The sequence below is a fragment of the Hyperolius riggenbachi genome, chromosome 4 (assembly GCF_040937935.1).
Source record: "Hyperolius riggenbachi isolate aHypRig1 chromosome 4, aHypRig1.pri, whole genome shotgun sequence".
Lineage (NCBI taxonomy): Eukaryota > Metazoa > Chordata > Amphibia > Anura > Hyperoliidae > Hyperolius > Hyperolius riggenbachi.
In genome coordinates, this window is record NC_090649.1 from 7,628,257 (window position 1) to 7,655,039 (window position 26,783).

Consider the following 26,783-nt stretch of genomic DNA (forward strand, 5'->3'; position numbering starts at 1 on the left):
TGCTGCCTGATAACTGCTCGCTGCTGCCTGACAACTGCTCACTGCTGCCTGATAACTGCTCGCTGCTGCCTGACAACTGCTCACTGCTGCCTGGTAACTGCTCACTGCTGCCTTATAACTGCTTACTGTTTCCTGGTAACTGCTCACTGCTACCTGGTAACTGCTCACTGCTGCCTGACAACTGCTCACTGCTGCCTGACAACTGCTCACTGCTGCCTGGTAACTGCTCACTGCTGCCTTATAACTGCTTACTGTTTCCTGGTAACTGCTCACTGCTACCTGGTAACTGCTCACTGCTGCCTGATAACTGCTCACTGCTGCCTGATAACTGCTCACTGCTGCCTGGTAACTGCTCACTGCTACCTGGTAACTGCTTGCTGAGCACACAATTCAACTGCCCATGGAAAACAGGCCTGGAACCCACTACAAAGCGCTATCGCTAATCTCGATCGCTAGCGTTTGTAATGAGCATTTTGGTAAGCAATTTCATGAGTGTTTTATGGCAATTTTGGTAGCAATTTTAAAAAGTGTAAGCGTATTGCCAGCGATTGTGTAGCGATTTGTGATTAGTGTTTTTCATTCCGATTGGTCCTTTCAATTAATTTTAACTTCGATTATAGTGTTCAGTCATTAAAAAAAAAAAAAGCGCTAGCAAAATCGCTCTTCTTGAGCACTTATGCCAGTGTTTTTATACTTTACATTGCAGAAACACTTGTGCTCAAAAATGCTGCATGTCCTGCGTTGGCAATTTGCTAATCGCAATCGTTCCAGTGGAATTTGACCCATCCATTACCATTCGCTGAGCGTTTAGGGAAATCGCTAGCGTTTTCAATCACTTCCTAAACACTCAAAAAAAATATCAGTCTAGTGGGTTCCAGCCCTAAGGCCCGGTTCACATTAGCGTTCGCTATCAGGATTTTCCGGATCTGATCCGGACCGCATAGTGTACAAACGGAACGTACGTTCCGCATAGCAATGTAAAGTCTATGCGGACGTTCACACGCATCCGTTCCGTACGTACTGGAGCCGGATCGGATCCGGACTCCGGACTCTTTTCCAACATGCGCTATTTTTTGGGTCCGGATCTCCGGCCCACGCACCCGGACCGGAGCCGGACCTGAGCCTGACAGCACCATCCGAAACACAGAATCCAATGGGAAACGGAAGGCACAGAACACACTGCCTACAAACACCTGACGTTCTACCCCACTTCCTATGCGTATCCAAGTGGCCATTTCGGATGGGGACACATGGGCCAAGCATGTCTGGAGTGGAGCAGCAGTGACAGACGTGCTGGAGCTGTTTGGCAGAATGTCGGAGGTGGAGGTGAGGCCTACAGAGGAGGAACCTGATTCTACAGGTGCACCAGGTGCACCTTCTGCTGACCCCAACATTTTTTTATTTATATTTAACTATTTTTTGCCCACGGATCCGGATGGCAGCCTGATGCATGCCTGATACAAACGGACCGGATCCGGATCGGAACCGTACGGTTCTGATGAGGATCAGGTCAGGATCCGATCAGGATCCGATCAGGATCCGGTCCGTTTACCTGCCAAAACGCAAGTGTGAACGGGGCCTAACTCAGTTCCTCCCCCATCCCCTCCTGATGTAGAGATCATCATCATAAGGCCTCCTTTCCACAAACTGTTGAGCTGAGTGCTCAGCAAGCAGCTGCCAGGCAGCAGTCAGCAGCTGCCAGGCAGCAGTCAGCAGTTACCAGGCAGCAGTGAGCAGTTGTGAGCGTTTGAGAGGCATTTCACTGCCTGTAAACAGTTCGTGGAAAAGAGGCCTAAAGGCTCATACACACATCAGACCATAGTCTTTGGAAAATGAAAGATCACAGACCAATGTTACCACCCTTCATGTAGTATGAGAGCCATACTCTACACAGTCTATTCTATGGAGCTGAACTCCCCATCAGACAGAAATCTTTGCAAGATGCTGCACACAGAGACCGCTGTACACATGCAACAGGTCAGTATCTGCAAAAGATCTGTTCCTGCAAAATGCATTAATAGTCTATGAGATCTGCAGATCATCATACACACCTTGTTTAACAGACTGCATCTGCATATCAGACAATCATCTGCAGATCTGAAAATCCATCCTGGTGGATCAGATCTGCAGGTGAATGTCTGTTAAACAAGGTGTGTATGATGATCTGCAGATATCATAGACTATGAATGCATTTTGCAGGAACAGATCTTTTGCAGATACTGATCTGTTGCATGTGTACAGCGGTCTCTGTGTGCAGCATCTTGCAAAGATTTCTGTCTGATGGGGAGTTCAGCTCCATAGAATAGACTGTGTAGAGTATGGCTCTCATACTACATGAAGGGGGGTAAGATTGGTCTGTGATCTTTCATTTTCCAAAGACTTTTATCTCAAGTGTGTATGAAGCATTACTCTCTGCATAACAAGATACCTCCCTACCCCCCCCCCCCTCCTGATTTAATTTATCATCATCATCATCACTCTGCATAACAAGCCTGCAGAAGTTTCAGTTTCCATTTCCCGGCTGCTGAGCATGTTGCCCCTCCCAGAGTCTCTCCCCTGATAGCAGCACAAGGCTCAGGTGAGCACAGCTCTGTTCCTGCATCTGTAGCCAGAGGAAGACCTTTATCAGCAGAGACCCCTCTAGTGTGCTGCTGACCCTGTGTGATCCCATCCTGTGCCAACTCCAGCATATACCCCTGACCCTGCATACAGCAAACTGTACAGAGATTATACAGGATCTACAGAGAGACAGCCAAACCTGGTGCTCACACAGTCATAGAACTGACATCCTCCAAGCATCAACCTCTCATTACTACACCAGAATCAAACATCTGCACGGTAAGTAGCAACATCTATGTGGTGTGGCCGGGGGTCTCCAGCAGAGCAGAGAGGTGACAGAGGGGATCAGCAGCTGTGTGGTGTGGCCGGGGGTCTCCAGCAGAGCAGAGGGGTGACAGAGGGGATCAGCAGCTGTGTGGTGTGGCCGGGGGTCTCCAGCAGAGCAGAGGGGTGACAGAGGGGATCAGCAGCTGTGTGGTGTGGCCGGGGGTCTCCAGCAGAGCAGAGGGGTGACAGGAGATCAGCAGCTGTGTGGTGTGGCCGGGGGTCTCCAGCAGAGCAGAGGTGTGACAGAGGGGATCAGCAGCTGTGTGGTGTGGCCGGGAGTCTCCAGCAGAGCAGAGAGGTGACAGAGGGGATCAGCAGCTGTGTGGTGTGGCCGGGGGTCTCCAGCAGAGCAGAGAGGTGACAGAGGGGATCAGCAGCTGTGTGGTGTGGCCGGGGGTCTCCAGCAGAGCAGAGGGGTGACAGGAGATCAGCAGCTGTGTGGTGTGGCCGGGGGTCTCCAGCAGAGCAGAGGTGTGACAGAGGGGATCAGCAGCTGTGTGGTGTGGCCGGGAGTCTCCAGCAGAGCAGACAGGTGACAGAGGGGATCAGCAGCTGTGTGGTGTGGCCAGGCGTCTCCAGCAGAGCAGAGGGGTGACAGAGGGGATCAGCAGCTGTGTGGTGTGGCCGGGGGTCACCAGCAGAGCAGAGGGGATTACAGATGGGATCAGCAGCTGTGTGGTGTGGCCGGGGGTCTCCAGCAGAGCAGAGGGGTGACAGAGGGATCAGCAGCTGTGTGGTGTGGCCGGGGGTCTCCAGCAGAGCAGAGGGGTGACAGAGGGGATCAGCAGCTGTGTGGTGTGGCCGGGGGTCTCCAGCAGAGCAGAGGGGTGACAGAGGGGATCAGCAGCTGTGTGGTGTGCCCAGGGGTCTCCAGCAGAGCAGAGAGGTGACAGAGGGGATCAGCAGCTGTGTGGTGTGGCCGGGAGTCTCCAGCAGAGCAGAGGGGTGACAGAGGGGATCAGCAGCTGTGCGGTGTGGCCGGGAGTCTCCAGCAGAGCAGGGGTGACAGAGGAGATCAGCAGCTGTGTGGTGTGGCCAGGGGTCTCCAGCAGAGAGGTGACAGAGGGGATCAGCAGCTGTGAGGTGTGGCCGGGGGTCCCCAGCAGAGCAGAGGGGTGACAGAGGGGATCAGCAGCTGTGTGGTGTGGCCGGGGGTCTCCAGCAGAGCAGAGGGGTGACAGAGGGGATCAGCAGCTGTGTGGTGTGGCCGGGAGTCTCCAGCAGAGCAGAGAGGTGACAGAGGGGATCAGCAGCTGTGTGGTGTGGCCGGGGGTCTCCAGCAGAGCAGAGGGGTGACAGAGGGGATCAGCAGCTGTGTGGTGTGGCCGGGAGTCTCCAGCAGAGCAGAGAGGTGACAGAGGGGATCAGCAGCTGTGTGGTGTGGCCGGGGGTCTCCAGCAGAGCAGAGAGGTGACAGAGGGGATCAGCAGCTGTGTGGTGTGGCCGGGGGTCTCCAGCAGAGCAGAGAGGTGACAGAGGGGATCAGCAGCTGTGTGGTGGGGCCAGGGGTCTCCAGCAGAGCAGAGGGGTGACAGAGGGGATCAGCAGCTGTGTGGTGTGGCCGGGGGTCTCCAGCAGAGAGGTGACAGAGGGGATCAGCAGCTGTGTCGTGTGGCTGGGTGTTTCCAGCAGAGAGGTGACAGAGGGGATCAGCAGCTGTGTGGTGTGGCCAGGGGTCTCCAGCAGAGAGGTGACAGAGGGGATCAGCAGCTGTGTGGTGTGGCCGGGGGTCTCCAGCAGAGCAGAGGGGTGACAGAGGGGATCAGCAGCTGTGTGGTGTGGCCGGGGGTCTCCAGCAGAGCAGAGGGGTGACAGAGGGGATCAGCAGCTGTGTGGTGTGGCCGGGGGTCTCCAGCAGAGCAGAGAGGTGAAAGAAGGGATCAGCAGCTGTGTGGTATGGCCGGGGGTCTTCAGCAGAGCAGAGGGGTGACAGAGGGGATCAGCAGCTGTGTGGTGTGGCCGGGGGTCACCAGCAGAGCAGAGGGGATTACAGATGGGAATAGCAGCTGTGTGGTGTGGCCGGGGGTCTCCAGCAGAGCAGAGGGGTGACAGAGGGATCAGCAGCTGTGTGGTGTTGGCCGGGGGTCTCCAGCAGAGCAGAGGGGTGACAGAGGGGATCAGCAGCTGTGTGGTGTGGCTGGGGGTCTCCAGCAGAGCAGAGGGGTGACAGAGGGGATCAGCAGCTGTGTGGTGTGCCCGGGGGTCTCCAGCAGAGCAGAGGGGTGACAGAGGGGATCAGCAGCTGTGTGGTGTGGCCGGGAGTCTCCAGCAGAGCAGAGGGGTGACAGAGGGGATCAGCAGCTGTGCGGTGTGGCCGGGAGTCTCCAGCAGAGCAGGGGTGACAGAGGAGATCAGCAGCTGTGAGGTGTGGCCGGGGGTCCCCAGCAGAGCAGAGGGGTGACAGAGGGGATCAGCAGCTGTGTGGTGTGGCCGGGGGTCTCCAGCAGAGCAGAGGGGTGACAGAGGGGATCAGCAGCTGTGTGGTGTGGCCGGGAGTCTCCAGCAGAGCAGAGAGGTGACAGAGGGGATCAGCAGCTGTGTGGTGTGGCCGGGGGTCTCCAGCAGAGCAGAGAAGTGACAGAGGGGATCAGCAGCTGTGTGGTGTGGCCGGGAGTCTCCAGCAGAGCAGAGAGGTGACAGAGGGGATCAGCAGCTGTGTGGTGTGGCCGGGGGTCTCCAGCAGAGCAGAGAGGTGACAGAGGGGATCAGCAGCTGTGTGGTGTGGCCGGGGGTCTCCAGCAGAGCAGAGAGGTGACAGAGGGGATCAGCAGCTGTGTGGTGTGGCCGGGGGTCTCCAGCAGAGCAGAGGGGTGACAGAGGGGATCAGCAGCTGTGTGGTGTGGCCGGGAGTCTCCAGCAGAGCAGAGAGGTGACAGAGGGGATCAGCAGCTGTGTGGTGTGGCCCGGGGTCTCCAGCAGAGCAGAGAGGTGACAGAGGGGATCAGCAGCTGTGTGGTGTGGCCAGGGGTCTCCAGCAGAGCAGAGGGGTGACAGAGGGGATCAGCAGCTGTGTGGTGTGGCCGGGGGTCTCCAGCAGAGAGGTGACAGAGGGGATCAGCAGCTGTGTCGTGTGGCTGGGTGTTTCCAGCAGAGAGGTGACAGAGGGGATCAGCAGCTGTGTGGTGTGGCCAGGGGTCTCCAGCAGAGAGGTGACAGAGGGGATCAGCAGCTGTGTGGTGTGGCCGGGGGTCTCCAGCAGAGCAGAGGGGTGACAGAGGGGATCAGCAGCTGTGTGGTGTGGCCGGGGGTCTCCAGCAGAGCAGAGGGGTGACAGAGGGGATCAGCAGCTGTGTGGTGTGGCCGGGGGTCTCCAGCAGAGCAGAGAGGTGAAAGAAGGGATCAGCAGCTGTGTGGTATGGCCGGGGGTCTCCAGCAGAGCAGAGGGGTGACAGAGGGGATCAGCAGCTGTGTGGTGTGGCCGGGGGTCTCCAGCAGAGCAGAGAGGTGACAGAGGGGATCAGCAGCTGTGTGGTGTGGCCGGGGGGGGGGGGTCTCCAGCAGAGCAGAGGGGTGACAGAGGGGATCAGCAGCTGTGTGGTGTGGCTGGGGGTCTCCAGCAGAGCAGAGGGGTGACAGAGGGGATCAGCAGCTGTGTGGTGTGGCCGGGAGTCTCCAGCAGAGCAGAGAGGTGACAGAGGGGATCAGCAGCTGTGTGGTGTGGCCGGGGGTCTCCAGCAGAGCAGAGAGGTGACAGAGGGGATCAGCAGCTGTGTGGTGTGGCCGGGAGTCTCCAGCAGAGCAGAGAGGTGACAGAGGGGATCAGCAGCTGTGTGGTGTGGCCGGGGGTCTCCAGCAGAGCAGAGAGGTGACAGAGGGGATCAGCAGCTGTGTGGTGTGGCCGGGGGTCTCCAGCAGAGCAGAGAGGTGACAGAGGGGATCAGCAGCTGTGTGGTGTGGCCGGGGGTCTCCAGCAGAACAGAGGGGTGACAGAGGGGATCAGCAGCTGTGTGGTGTGGCCGGGAGTCTCCAGCAGAGCAGAGAGGTGACAGAGGGGATCAGCAGCTGTGTGGTGTGGCCGGGGGTCTCCAGCAGAGCAGAGAGGTGACAGAGGGGATCAGCAGCTGTGTGGTGTGGCCGGGATTCTCCAGCAGAGCAGAGAGGTGACAGAGGGGATCAGCAGCTGTGTGGTGTGGCCGGGGGTCTCCAGCAGAGCAGAGGGGTGACAGAGGGGATCAGCAGCTGTGTGGTGTGGCCGGGGGTCTCCAGCAGAGAGGTGACAGAGGGGATCAGCAGCTGTGTCGTGTGGCTGGGTGTTTCCAGCAGAGAGGTGACAGAGGGGATCAGCAGCTGTGTGGTGTGGCCGGGGGTCTCCAGCAGAGCAGAGAGGTGAAAGAAGGGATCAGCAGCTGTGTGGTATGGCCGGGGGTCTCCAGCAGAGCAGAGGGGTGACAGAGGGGATCAGCAGCTGTGTGGTGTGGCCGGGGGTCTCCAGCAGAGCAGAGAGGTGACAGAGGGGATCAGCAGCTGTGTGGTGTGGCCGGGGGGGGGGGGTCTCCAGCAGAGCAGAGGGGTGACAGAGGGGATCAGCAGCTGTGTGGTGTGGCTGGGGGTCTCCAGCAGAGCAGAGGGGTGACAGAGGGGATCAGCAGCTGTGTGGTGTGTCCAGGGGCCTCCAGAAGAGCAGAGAGGTGACAGAAGGGATCAGCAGAGCAGGGGTGACAGAGGGGATCAGCAGCTTTGTGGTGTGGCCAGGGGCCTCCAGCAGAGCAGAGAGGTGACAGAAGGGATCAGCAGAGCAGGGTGACAGAGGGGATCAACAGCTGTGTGGTGTGGCCGGGGTCTCCAGCAGAGCAGAGGGATTACAGAGGGGATCAGCAGCTGTGTGGTGTGGCCTGGGGTCTCCAGCAGTACAGAGGAGTGACAGAGGGGATCAGCAGCTGTGTGGTGTGGCCGGGGGTCTCCAGCAGAACAGAGAGATGACAGAGGGGATCAGCAGCTGTGTGTTATGCCTGGGGATTAGGGATGATCGGAACCAGCAAATTCCGTTCCGCCGGAATTCATGGATTCCGTCAGTGTTAAATTCCGTCGCTATGAAAATTTGTATGAAATTCCGCGCGATTCCGGGAGGTGGAGGAGGAGGAGCTCGTCTGCACTCCACAGCGCCATTTGCTGGTGCATTGCACCTCGCCTGGGTTCACCTAATTATACGCTTGTGGAGGGTTTTCGTTGTGTCAGTGCGCATCTTGTGCGCTGACCACGAAAACTATTCCCCAAACGTTACAGAATGACCAGCCAAACCAAAATTCCCAGGGTAGAGGGAACGTTCGATTTGCTTCAGATGTCATTGCCTAAGACAAAAGCATATGTGGATCCTATTATAGGTAGGATCATACATTACATTAAAGCAGTTAAAAAAATCTGTGCATGTTCCTGATCCCAGCCCATATGAAGATTACCTTGATACTGGGTTGTCGAACCTCCATTTGCTCTGTAGAAGTTGGGAGCTTTAATGGAAGAATTTGACTTTGATTGGAAGGCCTTTTGCGATTTTTACATCGCAAGAGCGAAGATGTTCTGAATGATTGTCTCGATTCTATGTACATTTTGATTGATTCTGATGAGTGTGACGAGTGTTTGGTGGATCCGGTGATTTGTGTATGGCAAACTATTTTGGATGAATTGCACACATACCAACCAATTACTTCCAATAAAGAGACACCATTGTCACATGATTATTCCTGTCTTTCTAGGGTAAAGCAAGTGAGTTTAAGCACTGTGTGACCTGAAATGAATGGGTGTGCCTCGTTTGTGGACACCTTTGAGAATTCTGATAGATCCTCTTCTGGTTGTTTGGAGTTTGAATCTGTGCGATTTGATGCCTGTTTTTCTCATAATCCTGTTATGGAGAAAGCTCCTGAACCATGCAGCCTCAAGAGTAACCCTTTTAACACCTTGCAGTCCGCTCCACAGATTGCGGAGGCTTGCACTTCGGAGGCGTCAGCATCGCAACCTAAAGCGATCGTGGTTTCGCAAATTTTGGGTTCTGTCTCCTCGGATTTGACATCGTTAGCCGAGTCTAAGAGTGAGACAGCACTTTGGTTTTGTGAACCTGATACTGAAGCATCTTTGCTCTGTCCAGAGAAGGTTTCTCTGAGCCTGCCCTGTACCATGAATAAAAACATGATGTCCACTGATTTTCTGCCCGGTCCTGGTTTTGGTCTTGTCATGTCGGACTCTGAGGTTGGCAGTTCCCCGACATGTCCTGAGGTTTCTCCTGTGCTGATGTACCCCGATGTGCTCTGTGACCCAGAAAGCCCAAGTGTGCCTCGGTTACCAGCATGCTCAGATGCTTCCTCGGTGGAGACATGCTCTGATATTGCCTGCCTGCTTGCATACCCAGAAGTGGTCCCTGAAAGTCCTGATCTTGATGGGTGTCCTGGTAATTCTGAATCCAGAATAATCATAGGTTCCATAGGGGTCCTTGGTAGTTCTCCATGTGAGCCTGGTGAGCGTTCTGGCCGCTTGGGATCTCTGCGGAGCTTCAAAGGGTTCTGAGAGATTCCAGGAGAAATTTTGCTTGGTACCCTGGATAGGATCAACAGTGGCTTTTGTGTTGAAAGGGACACTTCGAACAGGTATTGTGGCAGGTTTGGTATTTTCGGACGCTCCCTGGAAGGTGGTGGGTATTGTCTGGAGGGTGTCGATGGCTTCTTCTCTGGCATTCACAGTCCTGATGGGTGTTATACTGAGACTTGTAGTACTGATGGGCATGTTTCTGTGGCTTCTGCTTGCGATATGGTCGGTTTCGGGTGGACTGACTCTGGAATTGGGCCTTGTTGGGCTGTCCCGACCTTCATGAGTCTTCAGTTAGTTTTGTGGAAATACCAGTTTTGAGAGACGTCTGGAATCCGTCCCTAGAGGGGGGGGGGGGGGTACTGTAATGATCCGCTCAGCTGGCTGCAAAGGCAGACAGCTGGTTGACCATTCCTCTAGTCTGTGGGCTGCAGGTCTCTGGAAGAGAGACCTGTCTTTCCTTTGCAAGTTTCTGATCTGCTCTGCTGCTGAGGAATTTGCATACATTGGTTATGCAAATCGCCTAGCTGCCTCCTTGAAGGCTGGCAGTGTAAAAGCCCATGTTTTCCCAGAATCCTTTGCTGGTCATCCTTTCATGGTTTGTTACTGAGAAACACTTCTTCAGTGTCAGCCTTCCCTATTGATTTTGTTAAAGTTATCTTAGAGTAATTCTTGGGACTGCACTAGGCAGCTTCCCTAGTGCAGTTAGGTTGCTTATCTATTTTGTCTGTATTGCCTCTCTGCTGCGATTGTCCTGTCGCCAACGGTGGTCGTCAGGAAATCGTTCTGTCTGTCTGGGGTGCTAACCAGAGCAGCGGTTGCTACTGGTAGCCCCTTCTGTTCATCTGTCTTGCTTGGATCGCACTAGCCTCTAGCGGTAGCGGCTGTGGATCCTTCTGATCTGCTTTCTTGTCCCTGTACCCGGATCGCACTCGCTCTGACGGAAAGAGCAGTGGATCTTCCCTTTCTCCCATCGTCCTCCAGGATGGCTGCTGCTGAGACATTGCTTGTCCCCTCCCCAAACGGAAACACCTGTAAGAGTAATCAATTTAAAAGAACCCGCCCTTATATAAGGACTCCTCCTCCCTCACCAACTCAGTTTTTGTTTGTTTCCCATCACCTGAGGATACACCTGTAGACATTTGTTGTTTTAAGGCAAAGGTTGGCCTGGGGCGCCTATGTTGTTAGGCAGGGGTTTTTCCTGGATGGCGGTGGAAACTGTGAGTAGGATGCCCCAGTTTTAACCTGTGTGCGGTGGGGGCAGAATGTTACCTGGCTGCAGGTTGTCCAAAAGGATCGCCGCCATTACCGCCCTTCTTGCTGCGTCCATGTGTTACAGAGCAGCTAGAGATGTCAGAAGTTATGACATAGGATCTCCTGGTCCCGCAGGTGTCACTTCTGCTAGCCGCTGTTTGGCCAATGAAGACAGGAAGTGGGGCGGTGTCTTCTGAAGCCAAGAGAAGCGCGGATTCCACGCTCTCTACACGTGGGACGCCAGCGACGCTGCCATGAAGCAGAAGCAGTCCTCCGCAACAACAGCCTCTGATGCCCGACCGAGACTTTCTCTCTCGGAGGAATTGGCACAGGTACATATATGAAAAAACAATTGCTACCTATAAATACCTCTAGCAAAATGTTTTTTCTGAGCAGTGACTCTTCTTTCACGGTTTTGCAAAACTTGCACAGCAACAGCCTGAGAGATAGAGATGCCAAAAGTGTAACATTAGATTACATGATAAGAAATGGAACTGCTCCTCACGTTCTCCACTATGCTGGAAAGATGGGATCACATACAATAGGCATCCCAGCCTGTTCCAGCAGCAAAGGTGAGTGCACTGATGGTGCATTTTTTGCAGGAATATACACTCCTATGGTTGAGATTGCAGTGTGATTTCCCCTGTGTTTTACCTTTTCCCTTTCCCTCTATAACCTAGCAAGCTAAAAGTGCATGCAAAGCAGAGGAGGTATCGGACAGGGTTGGAGAAACTAATATCTTAGAAATGTTGCTACTGCAACATTGGGCTTCCCCAGCAATATAACAAGGATTTGTCAAGCCTGCACGAAATCTGTGGTAAAGGTAGTGATTGACAATTTACGTAAACAGCTAATGGAAACTTTCGGGGTAATAAGGAATCCCTGAGCAGTTTCAGGGAGTTATTGTTTTCCCAATTTGATTGTTAGGTTTGAAGTAAACCTATGCTAGCTGTAGAGACTGATGATTGTTTGCAGGAATATGCACTTACATGATTGATTGTTAGGCCCGGTTCACATTAGCGGTGGCCGTCCGGAATCGCCGTGCCGGAGCCGGACCGCTTTCAGAACGGACGGAACGGACGCACGGCATGGCAATGAAAGCCTATGCGTCCGTTCTGCCGGACCGGATCCGGGCCGGATCCGGACTCCGGCGTCCGTTCCAACATGCGCTATTTTTTGGTCCGGCTCCTCCGGCAGCCGTATCCGGAGCGGAGCCGGACTGCACCATCCGGCCAATACAAAGCAATGAGAGCCGGAGAGCGCACAACACACTGGCTACAAAAACCGGACGTTCTACCCCACTTCCTATGCATTTTGGATGGGGACCACATGGGCCCAGCGAAGAGTGGGGCAGCAGCGATTTCATGCTGGATCTCTTTTTGCCAGCAACATGTCTGATATGTCTGAAGGAGGCGAACAACAGAGAGAATTCCCAGGTTTACGAGTAAAAAATGCCTGGATCCATGGTCCCAACTGCAGTCTCTGTATCCACGGATGGTCTCCACACGTCCACCTGTCTCCAACAATGACCCCAGACCCTTCTGCTGACCTCCCAGACCCCAGGTAATTAAAAGGATGTTATCTCCTTAAGAAACCGGATCCGGACCGCAACCGTGTTCACACCGCACGGAAACCGGATGCAAACGGACCGGATCCGGACTGGAACCGTACGGATCAGGTCCGGTCCGGATACGGTGCGGTCCGGACATCCGGTGCGGTTTTTACTAAACCGCAAGTGTGAACGGGGCCTTAGTGTTTTCCCTTGTATGGTTTATACTTTCCCTTATCCTCTGTGTCCATGCAATGTAAGGCCCCGTTCACACTTGCGGTTTTGCAAAAACCGCACCGGATGTCCTGACCGCACCGGAGCCGGATCGGACCTGACCCGTACGGTTCCAGTCCGGATCCGGTCCGGATCCGGTCCGGTTGCATACGGTTTCTGTGCGGTATGAACACGGTTGCGGTCCGGATCCGGATTCTTAAAGAGATAACAACCTGTATAAATACCTGGGGTTCTGGGAGGTCAGCAGAAGCTCTGGGGTCATTGTTGGAGACAGCTGGACGTGTGGAGACCATCCTTGGATACAGAGACAGCAGTTGGGACCATGGATCCAGTCATTTTTTACGCTTATTACCTGGGAATTCTCTCCTTCCTGTTGTTTACCTACTACTATGTGGGGAGAAGGCGTGCTCCTCGCAGGAGATGGTGGGTGCACCCTCTACTAGCCAGGAGGCAGAGGAAGGGAGAGTTCCAGGCCCTCTACCGGGACCTCAGACTCCACCCACAGAAGTTCTACAGCTACACTCGGATGTCTATTCCCCTGTAAGTATCTAGGCCTAAATACACCAACCCCCACCATCCCTAAACACCCCACCCTCACCCCCACAACACCTCATCCCTGTATACCTAGCTAAACACACCACCCTGACCCCCACACCCCTGTATACCTAGCTATACACTACACCCCCACCCTCCACAACACTCCCAAACCTCTGTAAACACACCTCCCCCATCCTCCACCCAACACCTTGTCCCACAACATACTTTACAGCTTCTTCCTTTCCATCTCCTGACAGGTTTGATACCCTTTTGGAGATGGTGAAGGATGACCTTAGGAAGAAGGATACCACGTTCAGGAGAGCAGTCACACCACAAGAACAACTACTCATCACACTGAGGTATGTAAAAACAAATTTTTTTATTGCAAAAACAACCACTTTCCAACATGGAAACATTCTTCCAACATGGAAGACAAAAAATAACATATCTATGGTATAGCCCGGTCAGTTTTAAGGAACACCAACCACCAACTTTGTGCTGGAAGAGTTGCAGGGCATAGCTGCCCAAGTGTCTTTCGGGGACACCAGTCCCTAATATTAAAGTGCTTCAAAAACCTAACCACTGGCACAGGACCCTCTGAGCCATGGATGAAGGACACAGGTCAGTGAAAAGGCTAGGCCTCTCACTGACCAGTGTAGGTGTCCTTCATCCATGGCTCCAAGGGTCTTGTGCAAGTGATTAGGAACAAGAACAAAGTGAGGAGCAAGAGGAACCGATGGCAGAGGAGCAGGACTACAGGTAGTGTCTTTCGGGGACACCAGGCCCTAAATTTTTAGTGCTTCTAAAACCTAACCACTGGCACAGGACCCTCTGAGCCATGGATGAAGGACACAGGTCAGTGAAAAGGCTAGGCCTCTCACCGACCAGTCAAGGTGTCCTTCATCCATGGTTCAAAGGGTCTTGTGCAAGTGGTTAGGAACAAGAACAAAGTGAGGAGCAAGAGGAACCGATGGCACAGGTGCAGGACTACAGGTGCAGTGCAACAGGCACAAGGTTGTGACCCAGGTAGTGTCTTTCGGGGACACCAGGCCCTAAAATTGAAGTGCTTTAAAAACCTAACCACTGGCACATGACCCTCTGAGCCATGGATGAAGGACACAGGTCAGTGAAAAGGCTAGGCCTCTCACCGACCAGTGTAGGTGTCCTTCATCCATGGTTTCAAGGGTCTTGTGCAAGTGATTAGGAACAAGAACAAAGTGAGGAGCAAGAGGAACCGATGGCAGAGGAGCAGGACTACAGGTAGTGTCTTTCGGGGACACCAGGCCCTACATTTTTAGTGCTTCTAAAACCTAACCACTGGCACAGGACCCTCTGAGCCATGGATGAAGGACACAGGTCAGTGAAAAGGCTAGGCCTCTCACCGACCAGTCAAGGTGTCCTTCACCCATGGCTCCAAGGGTCTTGTGCAAGTGATTAGGAACAACAAAGTAAGGAACAAGAGGAATCAAAGGCACAGGTGCAGGACTACAGGTGCAGTGCAACAGGCACAAGGTTGTGACCCAGGTAGTGTCTTTCGGGGACACCAGGCCCTAAAATTGAAGTGCTTTAAAAACCTAACCACTGGCACATGACCCTCTGAGCCATGGATGAAGGACACAGGTCAGTGAAAAGGCTAGGCCTCTCACCGACCAGTGTAGGTGTCTTTCACCCATGGCTCCAAGGGTCTTGTGCAAGTGGTTAGGGACAACAACAAAGTAAGGAGCAAGAGGAACCAAAGGCACAGGTGCAGGACTACAGGTGCAGTGCAACAGGCACAAGGTTGTGACCCAGGTAGTGTCTTTCGGGGACACCAGGACCTAAAGTTCAAGTCCAGCAAAAACAAAAGTTCCCTTACATGGTCATCTGAACACCTCTGAACCTTGGTTGAAGGAGATGGGGCAGGGAAAAGGTTGGGCTAAAAAGCCCTGGGATGGTATCCTTCCTCCGAGGATCGGAGGTATTCAGAGGAGCATGTCCAGGAACAATTTGACTTTTTTTTTTCAAATTGGATCGGCACCACTACTAGAAAAGGTGGGAGTTGCTGCCTGGAAATCTGGACTCTCTTGGGTGCTGGTCGTGGATGAGCTGGACCCTGACAGCGGTGGCCCATATTGACTGCCTCTGTAGCCGGTGTACATCTGTGATGATTGCCAGGTGGGCACCGCTGTTGGTTGTGGGGGTCTAAAAATTGGTGGTTGCAATAATGGCGTGTCCATGTGTTGTTTGATCACCTCCAGCAAAGTGGAATGGCACGCCATCATGTTTTGGGAAGGCACCTTTTCCAAATATGGTATTAGAGACATCACAGTGTGAAAACACAGGTGTGCCTGCAATTTCAGTAGTTCCTTGCTTTGTTGATGCATTTGCTGCATCATGTTCTGCAGCTGGCCCACCGACTGATGATGCTGCGCACGCAGTTGGTCGATTTCTCCTCTGTGCATCTCATGCATCATTTTAAGCTCGTCCCTGTAGTGCCCATGTACAGCGTCGAGCTCACATTGCAGTGAAGTGATGTGGGACTTGTACTGCTCCATGATATGGCCCCTGTCCTCATCTTGCAACTGCCGGGTTATGAGAGTTTGGTGGCTCTGAAGAATCCCGAGAAGTCCGGAGACAGCCCCGGACATCTCGGACTCTGTCTCTCTCCTTGTTGGGGGGAGGGTACCTCGATGCCTCACTGGTGGGGTGGTCCTCACTGGTGGTGTGGCAGCATCTTCCCGTCCTCTGGCCTGTGTCGGGGTTGCCCTGCGCGCTGGTTGTGCTGCAGTCTCTCGGTGCTCCTCACTTTGTTCTTGTTCTCCTGGAGCTTCCATAGCGGTCGATTGTGGAGGTGCAGCTTCTTCCACACTCGGTCCTGCAACCTCAACATCCAAGCTCTCTTCTACCAAGTCATCATCAAAGGAGAGAGCTGGGATAGCTAAGGACTCCCTCCTCCTACTCCTCTCCTCGGGGAAATAGGTTACATCGGCGACGTCATCATCCACCAAGCTCTCCTCACTGCTGAACCGTGCCTCCTGGGTCGGTTCCTCTTGCTCCAAATTGTCTTCAGTCCTGTAGATAAAAACAATATTTATTGGTGTGCCAAACAGCATGTGGTGTCAATTCACAGAGCTAGCAAACACTAGCCAACACTTTATCAACCGTTTCTACCAAACATTTGATAAAGCTTGTGAGAAAAGTTCGCTAGCCATGGGAATTGAGGCCAGTTTATAGCAATACATGGCCGAAGTCATGGTAGTTGTCTGCTAAAATGAGCTCTCAGTTCCTGCCCACAGTAGTGGTACTTACAGTCTAGGTTCCAGGCTTGCATTGATGAAAGACAATTGCTTGGCAAATTGGTAGTCTTTTTGTCGCTTTCCCCCGCCACTGCCACTTCGTTCTGCAAGTTTTTTCTTCCGTAGCCATTTCACGTATGCATCACGTATATTGCGCCACCTTGTCTTGAACCTTTCTCCTGTAACGACATGAAAAATTGATTTCGATTATTTCTCTTGTAGGTACATCGCAACTGGACAAACATATACATCGCTACATGTCACATTTCGTATTGGGAAGAGCACGGTGGCAGGCATCGTCGTGAGGACTTCGAGGATCCTTTGGACGCGACTGAGGGCCACATACATGCCTGTGCCAGACACCACGAAATGGGAGGAGATCGCCCAGGGCTTCTGGACCGAGTGCAAGTTTCCTAATTGTGTTGGCGCACTGGATGGGAAACACATCCGGCTTCAGAAACCCGTGGGGAGTGGCAGCCATTATTTCAACTATAAAAAATACTTTAGCATTGTTCTAATGGCAGTGGCAGATGCGGACTACAAGTTTGTGTACGTGGACGTGGGGTCGTACGGTAGTTCCAATGACTCTGGAATTTTCCAGCGTACGACCCTTTGCCGGCTGATGGAGGAAGGCAGACTGCGTCTCCCCCGTGACAGACCCTGGCCTGGGACAAGGGCACCGGCCTACCCCTATGTGTTTGTGGGGGACGAGGCCTTCGCCCTGTCCGACCATGTAATGCGTCCGTACCCAGACAGGGGACTTGATGCCAGCCAGCTACACTTCAATGCTCGGTTGAGCCGTGCAAGGAGAATGGTGGAGTGCACATTTGGGATCCTGGTGTCAAAGTGGAGGGTGTTCCACACGCCCATGCTGCTGAAACCGGGCAACGCAGTTGTCGTGGTGAAGGCAGCATGCATCCTCCACAACTTTGTGCGGCAGGAGGAAAGAGAGACTCCGGAACCCCCGAATGTGCTTCCACTAATGCCCCTGCGGAGGTATGCAACCAGGCCAAGGGTAGTGTCACTGCGGAACAGGGACCAACTGAGACTTTATTTTACCACACCACCAGGACGAGGGTGAATGTTTGGTTTTTAATATGTTTTGTTGAAATGTGTTTATTTTGGAGTTTCAAGTTTTTAAGTGATTTTAAATGTCTTAATTTTTTACAATAAATTGATGTTTAATAATTGGTCATTGTGTATGTTTTATGTGCACAGGTGGGGTACATCGCAGGTGGGTGGGAGACATCACAGGTGGGTGGGAGACATCACAGGTGGGTGGGAGACATCACAGGTTGGGTACAGGTGGGTGGGATACATCACAGGTTAGGTACAGGTGGGTGGGATACATCACAGGTGGGGTACAGGTGGGTGGGATACATCACAGGTGGGTGGGATACATCACAGGTGGGGTACAGGTGGGTGGGATACATCACAGGTGGGTGGGATACATCACAGGTGGGGTACAGGTGGGTGGGATACATCACAGGTGGGTGGGAGACATCACAGGTGGGGTACAGGTGGGTTGGATACATCACAGGTGGGTGGGATACATCACAGGTGGGGTACAGGTGGGTGGTATACATCACAGGTGGGTGGGATACATCACAGGTGGGTGGGATACATCACAGGTGGGGTACAGGTGGGTGGGATACATCACAGGTGGGTGGGATACATCACAGGTGGGGTACAGGTGGGTGGGATACATCACAGGTGGGTGGGATACATCACAGGTGGGGTACAGGTGGGTGGTGAACAGGTGGGTGGGCAACACGTGGGTGACACAAATCCATAGCAAAAGTGGAATACATCACAAGCTAACCACAAGCCCCCCCAAAAACTTCTAGTCAACATACCCTCTGTGCCTTGCTGTCTCTTGCTCAAGTGCTCAAAGTCCTCCACATACAGCTTGGCAATTTTTTTCCACAGGCCTCTGCATTTTTTGATGTTGCTGTGGTCCGCATCCCCCTTGTCCCACAGGGCTGGTACCTGCTGCACCTGTAGGATGAGGTCTTCTGATGTGTAGGGCCTCACCCCCTCGTTATCAGACATATCGTCAGACATGTTGCTGCCAAAGAGCTCCAGCATGAAGTCACTGCTGCTCCACTCTGTGAACGCTGGTGCCATGTGGTCCCCATCCAAAATGGCCACCATACCATAGAGTCAGCATAGGAAGTGTGGTATAACATCCGGTTTTTATAGCCAGTGTGTTGTGCGCTCTCCGGTTCTCATTGGTTTCCATTGGCCGGATGCAACATTCCGGCTCCGGTCCGGATACGTCAGCCGGACCAGCCGGACCAAAAAATAGCGCATGTTGGAACGGACGCCGGAGTCCGGATCCGGTCCGGCTCCGGTCCGGACGAAACGGACGCATGTGAACGGTCGCATAGACTTTCATTGCTATGCCGTGCGTCCGTTTCATCCGGTCCGCATGCGGTCCGGCTCCGGCACGGCGATTCCGGATAGCAACCGCTAATGTGAACCGGGCCTAACAGTGGGTGCAAAGCATGAGTGAAGGTGAATTGTTGCCATTGCGGCAGTATGTTTCCCCAGGGTTATAGTAAGATTGGTCAAGCCTGAACTGGAGCGATGGTGATTGACAATCTATGTAAATGAGAAATAGAACTTTTCAGGAAGTGAATCTCTGGGTAGTTTCAAGGAGTTCCTTTTTTCAGATCTGGTTTGCATTTGTATTGGTTTCAGATCTGTTTTGCATTTGCATTGGTTCAGATCTGTTTTGCATTTGCATTGGTGTCAGATCTGTTTTGCGTTGGTGTCAGATCTGTTTTGCATTTGCATTGGTTCAGATCTGTTTTGCATTTGCATTGGTGTCAGATCTGTTTTGCATTGGTGTCAGATCTGTTTTGCATTTGCATTGGTTCAGATCTGTTTTGCATTTGCATTGGTGTCAGATCTGTTTTGCATTGGTTTCAGATCTGTTTTGCATTTGCATTGGTGTCAGATCTGTTTTGCATTGGTGTCAGATCTGTTTTGCATTGGTTTCAGATCTGTTTTGCATTTGCATTGGTGTCAGATCTGTTTTGCATTTGCATTTGGTGTCAGATCTGTTTTGCATTGGTGTCAGATCTGTTTTGCATTAGTGTCAGATCTGTTTTGCATTTGCATTGGTGTCAGATCTGTTTTGCATTTGCATTGGTGTCAGATCTGTTTTGCATTTGCATTGGTGTCAGATCTGTTTTGCATTGGTGTCAGATCTGTTTTGCATTGGTGTCAGATCTGTTTTGCATTAGTGTCAGATCTGTTTTGCATTAGTGTCAGATCTGTTTTGCATTTGCATTGGTGTCAGATCTGTTTTGCATTTGCATTGGTGTCAGATCTGTTTTGCATTTGCATTGGTGTCAGATCTGTTTTGCATTTGCATTGGTGTCAGATCTGTTTTGCATTGGTGTCAGATCTGTTTTGCATTGGTGTCAGATCTGTTTTGCATTAGTGTCAGATCTGTTTTGCATTGGTGTCAGATCTGTTTTGCATTGGTGTCAGATCTGTTTTGCATTGGTTCAGATCTGTTTTGCATTTGCATTGGTTCAGATCTGTTTTGCATTGGCATTGGTTCAGATCTGTTTTGCGTTGGCATTGGTTCAGATCTGTTTTGCATTGGCATTGGTTCAGATCTGTTTTGCGTTGGCATTGGTTCAGATCTGTTTTGCATTGGCATTGGTGTCAGATCTGTTTTGCATTTTCATTGGTTCAGATCTGTTTTGCTTTTGCATTTGTGTCAGATCTGTTTTGCAATTCCATTGGTTCAGATCTGTTTTGCATTGGTCAGATCTGTTTGGCATTGGTTCAGATCAGTTTTGCATTTGCATTGGGGTCAGACCTGTTTTGCATTTGCATTGGTTCAGATCTGTTTTTGCTTTTGCATTGGTGTCAGATCGGTTTGGCTTTTGCATTGGTGTCAGATCTGGTTTGCATTTGCATTGGTGTCAGAGCTGGTTTGCATTTGCATTGGTGTCAGATCTGGTTTGCATTTGCATTGGTGTCAGATCTGGTTTACATTTGCATTGGTTCAGATCTGGTTTGCATTTGCATTGGTTCAGATCTGGTTTGCATTTGCATTGGTTCAGATCTGGTTTGCATTTGCATTGGTTCAGATCTGGTTTGCATTTGCATTGGTTCAGATCTGGTTTGCATTTGCATTGGTTCAGATCTGGTTTGCATTTGCATTGGTTCAGATCTGGTTTGCATTTGCATTGGTCCAGATCTGGTTTGCATTTGCATTGGTCCAGATCTGGTTTGCATTTGCATTGGTTCAGATCTTGTTTGCATTGGTTCAGATCTGGTATGCATTGGTTCAGATCTGTTTGGCATTTGCATTGGTTCAGATCTGTTTGGCATTTGCATTGGTTCAGATCTGTTTGGCATTTGAATTGGTGTCAGATCTGTTTAGCTTTGGATCCATTTTTCATTTGTTCTAGATCTGTTTTGCTTTTGAATTTGTTTCAGATCTGTTTTGCATTTGCTTTTGGTTCTAGACCTGTTTAGCATCTGTATTGGTTTCAGATCGGTTTCGCTTATGCTTTGGTCTCAGATCGGTTTCGCTTATGCGTTGGTCTCAGATCTGTTTCGCTTATGCGTTGGTCTCAGATCTGTTTCGCTTATGCGTTGGTCTCAGATCTGTTTCGCTTATGCGTTGGTCTCAGATCTGTTTCGCTTATGCGTTGGTCTCAGATCTGTTTCGCTTATGCGTTGGTCTCAGATCTGTTTCGCTTATGTGTTGGTCTCAGATCTGTTTCGCTTATGCGTTGGTCTCAGATCTGTTTCGCTTATGCGTTGGTCTCAGATCTGTTTCGCTTATGCGTTGGTCTCAGATCTGTTTCGCTTATGCGTTGGTCTCAGATCTGTTTCGCTTATGCGTTGGTCTCAGATCTGTTTCGCTTATGCGTTGGTCTCAGATCTGTTTTGCATTTTTCAGATCTGTTTTGCTTTGGCGTTTGTCTGATATGTTTGCCTTGGCGTTTTGGGTTCAGATCTGTTTACCTTTTGATATGAAGGTGGAGGATTTCTGCTCTCTCCACCCATCGGTGTCAGGGAACAGATTGGATGAGTTATTAGTGGACTGGCTGAGCGGTCTCCTCTACACATTTCCACCATTCAACTTCATTCCCAAGGTCCTGAGAAAGATGGAGGTTGAAGGGCAACAGTGATATTCATAGGTCCCTGGTGGCTGAGAAGGGCATGGTTCCCTATCTGTTGTCTCTAGTCCTGAAAGGCCCATGGCATCTGGGAAAAGACAAGACCTGTTAGTTCAGGGGTCAAATGTTCATCCTAATCTCCAAATGTAAAAGTTGATAGCCTGGGTATTGAGGAAAGAATCCTGGTAAGACTGGTTTTCTAGAGAGGTGGCATCTACTTTAGTTAACTGCAGAAAGATTTCCACAACGAGGAAATATGCAAAAATTTGGAACGCATATTCTTCCTGGAAGAAAAGGAGTAATATACAGACGGTGTTTCTTCATACACAATTGTCCAAGAAGATTTGTCGTTAAAAAGTCTTATTTTCAGTAATGAAATTCCAACCAATGCCAGGAAAATTAATTCCCCCTTTGGGATTTATCTTTAGTTCTAAATTTCTTGACTCCTGATAAAGTTGAACCTATTGCTCAGACCCCTTTAAAGAATCTAACATTAAAGGTAGCAATAACATCAGCTAGAAGAATTGGGGATATTCAGGCATTATCCGTTAACGACCTTTTTATATGGTTATTCATTCAGAATTGTGTTCAGACCTGACCTAGCCTATCTTCCAAAGATATCTTCAGCTTTTCATCGTTCACAGGAGATTGTTTTACCGTCTTCTTCTCCCAAGCCGCAGGATGTTAGAGGAGCAGTGAAACGGATTAATGTGAGAGAGCTATCATAGTTTATTCAGAAAGGACAGCTCAGTGGAGAAGATCTAGCTGTTTATTTGTATCATATATGGGAGCCTCAAAAGGATTGCAGGCATGGAGAAAAAAAAAACAAACACTATAGCTAGATGGATTAAGGAGCTAATTGGTTGGGCTTACAGGGAATCGCAGGAAGTATTCCATACTAGAATTACGACACATTCTACTCTATCCTTGGCAGCCTCTTGGGCAGAGAGGTTGTGAGCAAGCCTGGAACAGATATGTAAAGCAGCTACCTGGTCGTCACACACAACTTTTGTGAAACACTACAGAGTTGAACTACTGTTAAGCTAGGATCAGAGTTTTTTTGGAAGAAAGTATTACAAGCCATCATCCCTCCCTAAGGAAAATTTCTCGCTGGTCTCAGCAGCAGCCATCCTGGAGGACGATGGGAGAAAGTCCCAGCTGCTTACCGGTAGCCGTGTTTCGGCGAGTCCTCCAGGATGGCTGCCGAGTTCCCATCCCTATTGTAATATAGTTGCTAAGTTTGATTTATGTTAAAGGTGATGTACTCTTAATAACTGATTTGGTGAGGGAGGAGGAGTCCTTATATAAGTGCGGGTTCTTTTAAATTGATTACTCTTACAGGTGTTTCCGTTTGGGGAGGGGACAAGCAATGTCTCAGCAGCAGCCATCCTGGAGGACTCACCGAAACACGGCTACCGGTAAGCAGCTGGGACTATCCTGTTCCTGTACCCGGATCACACTCGCTGTGGTGGAAAGAGCAGTGGATCTTTCCTCTCATATTCCTGTTTTCCGTCTGTCTTGTCAGATACGAACGCTTGCTGTAGGCTCGGTGAGGTAACCGTTTAGCAAGCGTTCACGTTCTCTTTTTTCGTGTTTCTGTCATTGGTCAGTCAGGGTGGCGTGCTTGTCTCTGTTGCGCTTTTCGTGCGGAGACCGCGCCGTAAACGCATTCGCTGTTGCAAATGAGTGCGGTGTTCGCGTTTAGCTAGCGTTTTTTGTTTTATCGTCTTATTATTTGCTGTTCCTTTGCTACTCTTGTGTTTTGTTCTGTTCTGTCTGTCACTTTTGGCAATCGCATCTCCTGCGATTGCATTCTTGCTTTTGTTTCTGCTGATGTGTGTTCACGGTCGCTGGGTGGAGACTAGATTGGTGGGCACACATTTATCCTGTTTCTTTGCTTGTTCTCTTTATGGGCTGTTCAGCCCTGTATTGCTTTAGATCTGTACAATTCCGATCTGACATCTGTGGCCGTGCAGAGGCGGTGCTCGTCTGCACTCCACAGCGCCATCTGCCAGTGGGAATTGCCCTCTGCTGGTGCATTGCCCCTCACCTGGGTTCACCTAATTATACGCTTGTGGAAGGTTTTCGTTGTGTCAGTGCGCATCTTGTGCGCTGACCACAAAAACAATTCCCCAAACGTTACACTTTGATTCTGTTATATCAGTTTGCAAAGGCCTGATGAAGGGCAATCTATGCCTAAAAATTGCCACAAAAAATGTTCTTCAAGCCAAGGGGGGCACATTTTTACATTTGGGGGCAGCGGCAGTGCGAACGTGTGGGGCTCAGCCGATTCCCAGAGAAGACAAATTTATCTCTAATCAGATTCAATTAGAGATAAATTTGTCTCTTTGCTGAATCAGGTATATTGTCAGGTCTATGGCCACCTTCACTCTGTCTGTGCATGCTTTGCCCACCCTCCTCCCAGTCTTCTGACCCTCCCACCCAGGCCCGCAGTAGAAAGTTCATTGTCTCAGCATGAGAAATATTGGCCAATCAGAGAGGTGAAAACAGGAGGGAAAGAGGTTTCAGCCAATAAGGCTACATTAGTTAAGTCTGAGGGGAAAGTAAAATAGAAAAAAAAAAAAAACCAGCACGCCCTGCAACTTCTTTCGTGCTTCAGATGTACCAAATAAGGGGAAACTGGGGAATGATCTTCTATGCAGGGCTGCTCAAATCCGACCCGGGAGACATCCGGATAGGTGCTATCCGGATATCTCCCAGGAAAGCTGTGCGGGGGGGGGGTCAATCTTACCACAATGACGTCTTCTTTGGGTCCGTACGCGTCACCTCCCACCATGCGATCCAAGCGCCGCATGTGCTGGTCACGTAACTACAAACACTTACTTCCTCCTTACGGGTTGAAGGAGGAAGTGTTTGTGCTTTCCTGGGAGATATCCGGATAGCAACTATCCGGATGTCTCCCGGGTCGGATTTGAGCAGCCCTACTTCTTTGGAGAAAAGTAATAGTGATTTTAACATTTGGAATGCCTGGTTAGCATTAGAGATGGCTCAAACCTCAGATTTTGGGTTCATGAACCGCGAACGTGAACTTCCGCAAAAGTTGACGAAACGGCAATTTCGGCGAACCGCAATAGACCTCAATGGGCAGGTGAACTTGAAAAACTACGTACACTCTTTCTGGGCACAAAAGTGATCGAAAAGATGTTTTAGGGGGTCTTATGCTGGGCATACACGGTTTGTTTATGCACCGGTATCGAGCCAGTGGCTTGATGTCACCGCGGATTGATTCCCGCTCGTCCCCGCTGGCTCTTCTTATCAGCGCTTCATTTTTTTCTATTGTCCGCCCGCGGGGATCGAGTGCGGTATCGATCCACTGCAGTGATCGGACAGGTTGGATCTTATCAATTTAGCCATCAGGGGCTCGATTAATAAGAACTATCTAACCGTGTATGCAGGGCCGGATTAACCTACTAAGCACCTCAAGCAGCTGCTTGGGGCCCCAGTCAGAGTTTAAGGGGCCCCATCAGCACCTAATCCGGCCCTTCACTGTTCGTCCTCACACTCAGCAGCCCATGCAAAGTTTACCTGCAGCTGCCCGCTTTCCTATGCAGAGACATAGCGGGCAGCTAAAAGAAAGCTGGAGGGACTTGGGAGCCGGGTAGAGTGATCAGCTGATCAGATCAGCTGTTTAGCAGGCAACAGACGCACGGAGGTCTCAGTGACAGCAAGTCAGAATCCCCATGAGAGCAGGGCAAGACCTCCGTGCACAATGCACTGGGGGGGAGGAGAAGGAATGAAGTAGCAGCTGATTTTAAACTTTCTTCACTTCAGACGCAACTGCAAAACAAGGGAAAGACGGGAGGGCTCAACAAATGGCCAGACAGACAGAGGGCCCGGCTCACACTGCAGTTCCCGCCCCTCCCCCTGCTCCTAACATCAGCTCACTGCGTGGGGATGGAGAGTAGAGAGAGACTCCACGGGCCACGCAACAGGCAGCTGCAGAATAGGATGCCTGCTGTGAGTGCTGTCACTGTGCATGTTTGTGAGTATAGTTTGTCCTGAGCTGAAAGTTGTGCTTTCATTTCCCCACTGTCTGCAGCTGACATTGATTTGTTTCAATCCATCCTGATTCCCCCCCCCCCACCCACGTTGTTGACCCTCTGCCCTTATGGCTAGCACCTCCATTTTTGCCTTTTATCTGATTTACTTCATCCTGATCACTACCTCACATTTGACTAGTGTTGTGCACTGTGAGTAGCTACAAGTAGGTAGCTACTTGTAATTAGTGTTGGGCGAACAGTGTTCGCCACTGTTCGGGTTCTGCAGAACATCACCCTGTTTGGGTGATGTTCGAGTTCGGCCGAACACCTGATGGTGCTCGGCCAAACCGTTCGGCCACATGGCCGAACTAAGAGCGCATGGCCGAACGTTCCCCGAACGTTCGGCTAGCGCTGTGACGGGTCACGTGGTTCGGGCCCGAACGCGCTCTGATTGGCCGAACGGTCACGTGGTTCGGGTAAATAAATACCCGAACCACGTCATATCTCCGCCATTTGTCTGTGGGTTTAGCTTTGGGTAGGCAGGCAGGGTAGTTCGCTCTCCAGCCACGCTAGCCAGGGTCCCCCCCAGTCATTGTGTGTCGCTGCTGGGAACAGTAGTACACCGCTCGCTCAGCCACACTATATATATATATATATATATATAGCATTGTTTACTGCCACTGTGTACCTCGCTCAGCCACGCTATATATAGCATTGTGTTTTCTGACACTCTGTGTACACGGCTTAGCCTGGCTATATAGCATTGTGTGTACTGCCACTGTGCACCTCGCTCAGCCACGCTATATATAGCATTGTGTTTTCTGACACTCTGTGTACACGGCTTAGCCTGACTATATAGCATTGTGTGTACTGCCACTGTGCACCTCGCTCAGCCACGCTATATATAGCATTGTGTTTTCTGACACTCTGTGTACACGGCTTAGCCTGACTATATAGCATTGTGTGTACTGCCACTGTGCACCTCGCTCAGCCACGCTATATATAGCATTGTGTTTACTGCCACTCTGTGTACACCGCTCAGCCAGACTATATACCATTGTTTACTGCCACTCTGTGTACACCGCTCAGCCAGACTATATACCATTGTTTACTGACACCCTGTGTACACGGCTCAGCCTGACTATATAGCATTGTGTGTACTGCCACTGTGCACCTCGCTCAGCCACGCTATATATAGCATTGTGTTTTCTGACACTCTGTGTACACGGCTTAGCCTGACTATATAGCATTGTGTGTACTGCCACTGTGCACCTCGCTCAGCCACGCTATATATAGCATTGTGTTTTCTGACACTCTGTGTACACGACTTAGCCTGACTATATAGCATTGTGTGTACTGCCACTGTGCACCTCGCTCAGCC

At 51.2% G+C, this 26,783-nt stretch overlaps 1 protein-coding gene across 2 annotated transcripts in view; it reads left to right on the forward strand.

Moving 5' to 3' along the window:
• Positions 1–2,561: 2,561 nt before the first annotated feature.
• The window catches only part of LOC137570303 (E3 ubiquitin-protein ligase TRIM11-like), a 37,987-nt gene continuing 13,765 nt past the window's right edge, over positions 2,562–26,783 (forward strand). For both annotated transcript variants that reach the window (XM_068278936.1, XM_068278935.1), the window contains exon 1: positions 2,562–2,838. The gene's annotated coding sequence lies outside the window, so the exon portion shown is untranslated. The remainder of the gene's footprint in view (positions 2,839–26,783) is intronic.